The sequence below is a fragment of the Pteropus vampyrus genome, unplaced genomic scaffold, assembly GCF_000151845.1.
Source record: "Pteropus vampyrus isolate Shadow unplaced genomic scaffold, Pvam_2.0 Scaffold27, whole genome shotgun sequence".
Classification (NCBI taxonomy): Eukaryota; Metazoa; Chordata; class Mammalia; order Chiroptera; family Pteropodidae; genus Pteropus; species Pteropus vampyrus.
Window position 1 is genome coordinate 468,299 of NW_011888808.1, and position 9,318 is coordinate 477,616.

Sequence of the window (9,318 nt, forward strand, 5' to 3'; positions counted from 1 at the left end):
TCAGAAGCATATCTTAAACTCACGGGTACCTATCCAATCTTTACATTTTATTTCCTTTCTTGTGGTTGCATAGCCTTGTATGTCACAAGACAAGTAAGTGTATACACACTCCAAGGCTATAATCTGTCTTCAAGTTTATTAGAATCTTCATTAAAAAGTCACCACATTTCTGGGCTTAACATTTATTGCACTATAGAAATGAGCCAACCAGGTGACAGTTTTCTTGAACGAGCCTACCACCTAGTGGTTATTTGGAAAACCAGACTTGGCAAAACTAGCACTTTGCTGTACTTTTTCCTTCAAAAATATTTTTGAGTGCCTAATGTGTACCAAGCACTGTTCTAGGTGCTGAGCTTACAACAGTGAGTAAAATGGGCAAGAATCCCTGGGGCTTACGTCTTAGAGCATCAGGACCTGCGTACATAAGTTAAAATTTGGAAATGTGGTCCATCGTCATGACCTGTTAGCCTAATATCCTACCTATATGTGTTCTCATCTTCTCCAAAGCTATATGCTTATGTGAGTGAAATATCCCCACTCCTCTAAAGGTCAGCTTTTCCTTCTTCCGTTCCCTGGATTCAAACACCTCTTGCCTTGTCAAGAGCTCCAGTACTTTGCATCTATGATGATGGTCTCTTTCTCCTACATTCTCACAGGCTTCCTCTCCCTTGCGTGTCCCCTTCTACATAGATAACAGATGTTTTGAATAATACAGTCTACCATAGACAAAACAAAATCAGTGATGGCTTTTGTTAAAAAAAAAAAAAATCTTTCCTTCATCCTAAATTCTTTCTAGCTAATGCTGCATTTCCCTGCTTCCCATCACAATATAACTTCTCAAACGTTTTGTTTATCTCCCCCGTGCCTGCAAGAACTTCATCAGCCTTGTTTATTGCTGAATCCCCAAGCACTCAGAAATAGTTTCTGGCATGTAGCAGGTGCTCAATAAATATATTTAGTTTGCATATGAGTTCATAGTGCAATAATGGCAATGCCCACTCTGCCCTGGTCTGTAGGTAATCTGCTATTTGGAAAATAGAGGTGGAAAGGTCATTAAATTGAGAATCATGCTTAGCATTTGGGAAGATTTTGTAACCTTATGGATTCCCAATTTGTAAAAGGAGGATTGGACTACACTGGCGGTGACATTTACGTATCATGTAAGGTATCTTGGAGTGAGCTCTCATTGGCAGTGGCATCTTGGGCATAATATCACAAAGAATTGTTTGGCTATGAAAAGAATGCTGTGACTAAATAATATATGTCACCTTGGGTGTGGGGGGCCGTGCTGGCCATGCATTCCTGGGACATTTGGTTTTCTCTTGCTCTCAATGTGAACAGCAATTGAAAAAGGAAGAATCCCAAAACGTTTCCATTGCATTTTAGATTTGAACTAGACTTATCTTCTGTACAGTCTTCAACATTTAATGATACGGTGAGAGTTAAACTCAGACTCAAAATTATAATCTAAGATAAATAGAAATGGATTTGCATCTACTTATTTACCCAGAGTTCATCTGAAATCCTGTGTCACGGAGGAAAAGTATTTTACTGTAGAACATTTTAAAATGTTCCTTTCAGGAAAATGTTCTGCACTAAGGCTGGTATTTATTATGCTCGATATTTTATTTCCCTCAGAAATGTGTGATTTTTCCTTCTTTTCTGGTTGGCCGATCCCACTTGTTCTCTTTCCCCTTATTTTGCTTCTCCATGAGGAGATAATTCTAGATGAGACTGACAAATATTTCAAGCTAGATTTCAATTACTGAGAGAATAAGTGTGAAATTAATGAGGTTAAAATAAAATAAACCTCAGAGGAAAGCATAAGCCCTTTTTAATGGAAATCAGGATCAAATGAAAATTTTCATCACCTTATGTGCCAGACAGTCACAAATGTCTTGAGTGGATGAAAAAACATCTGTGTGAATTTGAAGATTTAAAAGAATGTAGTTTACCTTAGCGGAAAAAACAAAGATAGTGATTAACAATTTTAGCAAGAGGAAATTATTATATTAATGGTCTAGATCACGGGTAGGCAAACTGCAGCTCTTGTGTCGTTGCTGACCTGCTACGTGTTTTTGTTAATAAAGCTCCATTGGAAGGCAGCCGTGTCTATTTGTTTTCATGTTGTCTATGGCTGCTTTCTGAGACACTGGCAAAGTCTGCCAGCGGCTGACAGAAACCTCATGGCTTACAAAACCGACAGTATCACTATTTGGACCCTTCTAAATGATAAGCTCCTCCATTAGAGTGTATGTTTTCAAAGGCATGGACTCTACGCTTAATCTTAATTTTGAATTTCTCTTTAAAAAAGTATCACTACCTTCAAAATAATCAGTTAAAAACATCTTCTCAAATGCTATATGCTTTTGTGAGTGAAATGTCTCCGCTCCTATAAAGTTCAGCTCTTCCCTGGTCTGTAGAGTGTAAAAATTGATTTATGCAGTGGATGGTATTTTTAAACATTTCTATCAGTAGTTACATGGGTCGATTAGGGCAGCCCTGTTTTTCTCAGCCCTTGGAGGAAGGCTTGTGTCCCCTGCTTCTCCTCTCCAGCAGGTTCTTCGGCGTGCCCCACCCTGGAAGGGCGCTCTGCTCAGCTGACATTAGGCCCAGCAACTTTCCTCCTGGAGCGCGTTCCCAGGAGCCATGTAAGGCACCTGTGAGCCCGTCCAGCTGGTTGATAGAGAGCACCCACCCTTGGAAGTCTTCCTGGCTCAGGACGCCTCTTCCACCCACGGTGCTTCCGGCCTCTGGGGCTTCTAGTCAGCAATGAGCAGACCCCCTGAGCCGATTTTAAGTAGCTGCCAGGAAGATGTGGGGTAGCCATTGCCAGACTCCACGGCACCCTGGTAGGCAGAAATGGGGGACCCCCTTCACCAGAACACAATGTAAGTTTCAAAGAAGAAGAAAAACTTAACGTACAAATATTTCTTATTATTTTTCTGTCAACACATCCTTGAGAAGTCAATTTCTTTTTGCACTGCAGTATTTGTTTAAAGTGCACACCAAAATGTCTGGCATTTAGTGAGAGAAGCTAAGGGAGAGAGAGGCACTGCTTGATGGCCATCCTGAAGTCCCCTGGGAGTCTGGAGTCGCTAGGATGAAAACTTCTGCTTGAGACTCCAAGCTGGTGGGGTGGACATGTATTTTAAACAGATCTTGCTTGCCTAAATCCAAGGAGGCTTCTTGCTTCTTTCCTCTACTCTTCATTCGTGGAGAATCTTTGTATGTGCTCCAACACAGAGTCGCCTGTCTGGACCACATTATTTTTACCTTTTTATAAAAATGCATTAGCAGAATTATAATATGATGGTTTCTGCAGTTTGCAGGTTCATATAATAAATGAGAAAAACTATATGTTCAGTAAAAATCATGATTGAGAATTGCCCTTTATAGAATTCAGTACCTTTTATATAAAGAAATACAGCAACATATTCCTCTTAAAGTTGATTACTAAGATTTGTCCCTCTCGACATATTAGAAATATTTGCTTTTTATTAGAAAAGTTAGTAAAAGTGTCCGTAACATTTTTTTTTTTTTCTTCTCTTGGCTGCCAGGAAGCTTAGAACTAAATTCCTTGTATAAACATCGTGACGTGCTTCAGGTTGTCCCTTACAGTTGTCTGTGTCCTCCCATCCTCCCCGATTCAGTACTTAACTCTTATATTACCTCATCCTTAATGATCCTGTTGGTGGTGCTTCAAAATCACGTTCTCTAGGATACAGTTTCTGAGTGTGTTTGATGAGCTGGCTAAGGGCTTTAAAATACATTTTCTTATATAATCCTCCAAACGACCCAGTGAAGTTGACATTTCCCCATTTTCCAGATGAAAAAGACTAAGGCTGAAAGATAGGAGGAATTGCGTTTAAACTCAAAAAGCTAGAAAGTAGAGGCAAAGTCAGGATATGAAATCACCGCTACCTAAAAGTCAAGCTTGTAAACTCGACCACCGAGATGCACTGTCTCCCTTCTTCTGATTCCGGTAGAGCTCGACAGAAATCAAAGAGAACCGCTCCGTGAGAATGGAATGAATTTTCTTGGACGAAACCTAAACAGTGAATCGATATTGTAAAAAACAAAGTCTAATTAAATACACGCAACTCAAAACCATTTTGTACCTATGGAAGGTTGTGAAATGTATACTGCTGTTAAAGCTCTTGGGACACAGGTTCTCTTAAATTCTTTTGGTTAGACAGAATTTTTAAACCTCATTGGAGGGCAAAAGCCATACCAATCAGCACTGTGATGATTGATGGATCCCATTACTAGGAACTTAAACTGAGGAAATATTTTACAAGATGAAAACTGTGTGTTTAAAGCTGTTACAGCAGCATTATTAGAAGTAAAAAACGGATCGGGTGATAATTGGCCTTCACCAGAAGATAAAATGCGTAAGTGGTTTTGATTTGGCAGCAAGGTTGTGTACTGGAAGTTCATTCAGATGAACTGAGAAAGACACGAAAACCAATGAGATACATAAAAAAACAACTTTACGTTGGTTATGGGTCCACCGATGCCAAAAGGAAATTCAGGTACGGATCTAGCTATAGGGGAGTCTAGCTATAGGCTAAAATCTTCTTGTTCCTGCAATCGACTCAAAAGCCAGGGGTGTGGGGAGGTCCTCTGCATTTAGAAGTGGACTGCCGTGGGGCACCCTGGAGACCTGGGGCAGAAGCCAAAAGGGGTGCCAGGGCCGGAGCCACAGTCTTCATCCAAACTGAGCCATTGATTTAAAGATGAAGAAGCAGGAAGATGCAAGAAGCAGGGGTGCAGAGTTGAAGCAGGGGTGCAGAGCTCAAACACAGTGCACGGAAGGCTGATGAGAAGGCAGTCTCCAAGCAGAGATCGCTCAGCCCCAACAGGCCTCCTGGCCAACGCGCACAATTATATATTCTTCCCAAGGTCATGAATGGTCACTACAAAAACATTCCTCCAACGTGGAACTTTATCACGTGGTGTGAGAAAGCCGAGCAGCCCTCCACCTCACCTCTGAAATGACGCCGGTTCTCAGTGAGAGCTGCTGGTGGCAGTTTGGTCTAAAATCCTGCAGACATTTTCCCATGCATTGCTTTAGAGCATAGTAGGCAATACCACACATACTGTTCAGCTGCTTGATGTAGGCACTTAAGAAGTTGTTTTTGACATCTTTCCTTCTGTTTGATTTTGAGCAAGTGAATCTTTTAATGACAATGAAATTGCCTTTTTCGTCTTTCTTCCAAGTCTACCAGGAACACAGATTCTTTAAGATGAGAATTGTGATTTTCTCATTGTGTCAGATACCCTGGCCCATCACTGTGATAGGCTATCTCATTTTTATAGACAGCATTCTGTTCCCATTAAAACTACTGACATAATAGCTTTGTTTTTTGTTTTTTGTTTTTACACATCCTCGGCTGTTTATGCCAACTTTTTCCTTAATACATTTTAAAGTCTAGCTCTGCCATGTCTTACTATCTAATTTTTTTTTTTTTTCTTTTTTTGGTTTGGAGAGAAATCATTCTTTCTGATGTTGGGTTGAGTTGATCTCAGTAGGAGATTCCTGGGCTTGCGACGCAATTGGGTTATGGCATCTGTTGGCAAGTCTTACGTAGTCTCTCCAAAGAGCAGAATTGGGTAGATGTTGGAATTCGGACAGCATTTGCACTTGGAGAAGTAGGGAAAATGACGTGCCTTAACTTGTAGCAAAAATGTGCATTCTCTGCATTCTGGTTGACGACTTGCTTGTGCACTTACCAATCTATTTTGGGCACCATTCCTTGCATTGGAGTAAAAACATTTAAACTACCAGTAGGGGCTGATATAGAGTAGAAGCACGTGGCGACAAGGAATGGCATGGGACTTAAGGCTTGTGTTGTCTAATACTCGAACCTCTAAGACAGTCTTATTTATTCAGAAGTAGAACCACGTGAATAATTGTTCTAAAGCATTCTTTATGCCATTGTAAGTAAACTTGTTCTGTGAAGGATTTAATGGGTGATTATGGAGGAAGGGCAGCCAAAGAATTAAGGAGTATTTTCCCAAGTAGAGATCCCTCTGTTTTAATCCCCCGCCCCACCCCGTGTCTGTAGAAACAGGTAAGCACTGCCTAGAAAAAGCCCTTGCTTGTTTAGTGGGGCAAACACTCTTCAATCATTAGTTTTGAGTGTTATCCTAATAGAAAAAGTCGATGAATAGGAAAATTACTTTGAGAATGAAAGTCTAGGTGGGGGAAATTCCGGGCTGTGACAGAAAGAAAGGAGTTGGCAATGAGCACTCTTCATGTAGAATATAAGATTTTTTTTTTTTTTTAATCCACCTTTTATCTTGAGCAAAAAGTTCCTAGCACAGCGTCAAGGCCTGGCCGCTCCTTCCGTTTCAAGCGCGCCGCTTCCCGGTCAACACGTGTTCGCTCAGGTTTCCCAGCTCTTCATTTACAGTACATAAGAGGAAAGCGAAATAGGGAAATGAACTTCAACTGTTCTCCTGCAGTTACTCAGCGTGCAGCGTCAGAGTGGAACTCAAAATCCCCCACGTTATTCTTCAGCATTGCTCTTGAGGTGACCGCCTCGATGGGTGCCACAGTCAAGGAAGGGGTCAGGGGAAGGCTTGGGGTGCACTTGCCGGCCCCTGCTCAAAGGAGCAGCTCCGCTAAAGCCTTGTACCTCCAAACCTCTGCCTGCTAAAGACACCCCGAACCCCAGCAAGGGGCGGTTCCCTTGGAGCATGTGTTCTTACCAAAAAATCAGGCCGTGTCCAGCTTCGTGCTCTTTCAAACCGAGGTTTCTCAACCTCATCACTACTGACACTTTGGACTGAATAATCGCCCGTCGTGGGGCTGTTCTGTGCGCATCGCAAGATGGTTAGCAGCAACTCTGATCTTTGCTCGCTAGATGCCAGTAGTAATATTCTCCCTCAGACTCCCCCCAAATGCTTCCAAGGTAGCCGGTGTCTTCTGGGGAGCAAAAGAGCCCCTGTTGGAGAGCTGCTGATTGAAATAGAGGAAGTCCTTTCACTTGGCTGTGTGAAGGGGGAGTTTGTCACAGTGGGGGTGGGGATGGGGGGAGGGAGTGTAGGAAGAGAGAAAGATGGAGTAAATACTATGCAGATTTCAATATTTTCCTTTGATTAAAAAATCATAAATGGTCTTAAGGGGAAAAAAAAGCTATACTTTCTTATATAATATTGGCTGTCTGGGCTTGAATTTGCAATGTGTAGATGAGATCTTGTGAAGAAATTACAGCCATTAGGTCCTCCAGCCAATACTTGCCAGCAGAGCTGAATTTATCAAGTTTCCTATGTGGATCTTTGAGGGTTTGGGTTAATTTAGTGTCCTTGCATAGAAGTTAGTAAAAAAGATGTCAAGTAAAGGTGGCTGGGTTAACACAGGTGACAGGGCCGTCTTCATGCTTTAGCTTCATTCATGTTGGTCTATATTTTTTATTTGGAATTTTAATCCTCTTTTAACTATTTAGGAGGAAAGAAGGGGAAACTGGAAGACGCCAGACCTTGGTGGTTGATACGGGAGGTACGGAGAGGGGAACGAGGTTTGGAGGTGAGATTTGGAGGTCTATATAAATATTGTAGACCCTTTGATTGACACAACAGATATGACTTGAAAAGGTGAACACACACTGAAGTTTTGTACACTGAGTACTAATTTAGGTGATGATGAGTTCATTATATAGCGAGCAATTCTATGACAAATATTTTAGCAAAAATCAGTAGTCACTGAATATTTTATCCTTTTGATAAATGTTTTCATAATGCAGACTATGACTGACTCGCTGACACAAATTATACAAGCAATTGAAAATGACAATGGAATTCATTTTACAACCCAGGAAGTGCCACTTTGTTTATTAAAAATATATTTCATTTGGGGGGTAAAACAGTTTTTATTTTCATGAGTATAATGTTGAAGGGTAATTAAATTTGTCAAAAATTGCACCTTTAACAAATGCTCCCAAGTCCATTTGTTTATAATCTAAACAGTGAGTGACACACACAACAGTTAATGTTAACAATTTTTTAAACTCCACAGCTTCAAATGTTTATTCATTAATTCCCTAAGAGTGTGTTTCAAAATATTTTTCTAGAGCACACGCCTTAAAAACTTAAGATGTTAGATGGATGACTAAAAACATTACCAAATTGTACTTTACATACTAATGTACTGAGATATAACATTTTGGCTACCATTTGATATGTGTCTATAAATTCTAGAAAAGCTTTCATTCTTCGGGTTAATAGCACTGTCAGCTAGTTACATCATTATTTAATTAAAGAAGAATGTCTCAAAAAAAATCTTTTTAGAGAACAACTAAATCTCATGGAAGACAAAATTGAGGAGATCTGCAGTCTCATTGGTGTTAGCGTTTGCCTCCTGTTTCTATGGTAACCCGTGATCTGTATTCCAATCACACCTTTGAAGGCCTTGTTTTCTCTACCGGGAAAATTTAGCCAGAAGCACTGAAGGTACTGAACATTAATTTTTATGATGTCTTTTTTTTAAATGGAAAAACAGAAAACAGAACATACCATCCAGAGCTTTATCATGCAAACACAATAGGGTCATATATTTATAATTTTAAGATGATTCACATGCCTGGAAGATCATAGGACTGAAAACTGAATACGAAATAAAATAACTACTTTGAAGCCCTAAGAAATAGATTCAATTGCAAATGTTTATCTAATTTGATAGGGTAAAAACTTAGAGACTTGCTCACAATGGTTTAAAATTTTATAGCCCAGTGGTTTTCAACCTGGAGTGATTTTTGCCTCCCAGGGGACGTTTGGCAATGTCTGGAGACATTTTTGGTTGTCGCAACTGGTGGAATGTGTGTGGCGGTGGTGCGTGTGTATATGTGTGTGCGTATGAGTGTGTTACTGGTTACAAGTGGGTAGAGGCCAGCAATGATGACAAACATCCCACAGTGCACAGGGCAGCACCCACTGCCAACAAAATTATCAGCCCCAAACAGGAGGTTGAGAAACCTTGTGTCTAGCCTCATAGATGGTGGGCTGGAATGAGGGGCACATATTGAACATAATAAATTATCAAATACATATTTATGTTCAAATAAATGAAATGTTTTGGAGGCAATTTGCTTCTCCGCTCTTGTGCCACATTTACTTGTTATGTCATTTAAATGACTGAAAGAGAAAAGAAAAAAAATGAAAAGACAAACTTTCTTCTTATAGCCCTCTGGTTACAATGTGTCTAATTTGGTGCGGCGGTCTGTCAACTGCAAATTTCCGTTCAGTTGGGTACACAAGTGTTTCCACTGCAAAATCTCTGACCTAGCACTGGGTTGACACTGCCACCCCGCTTAA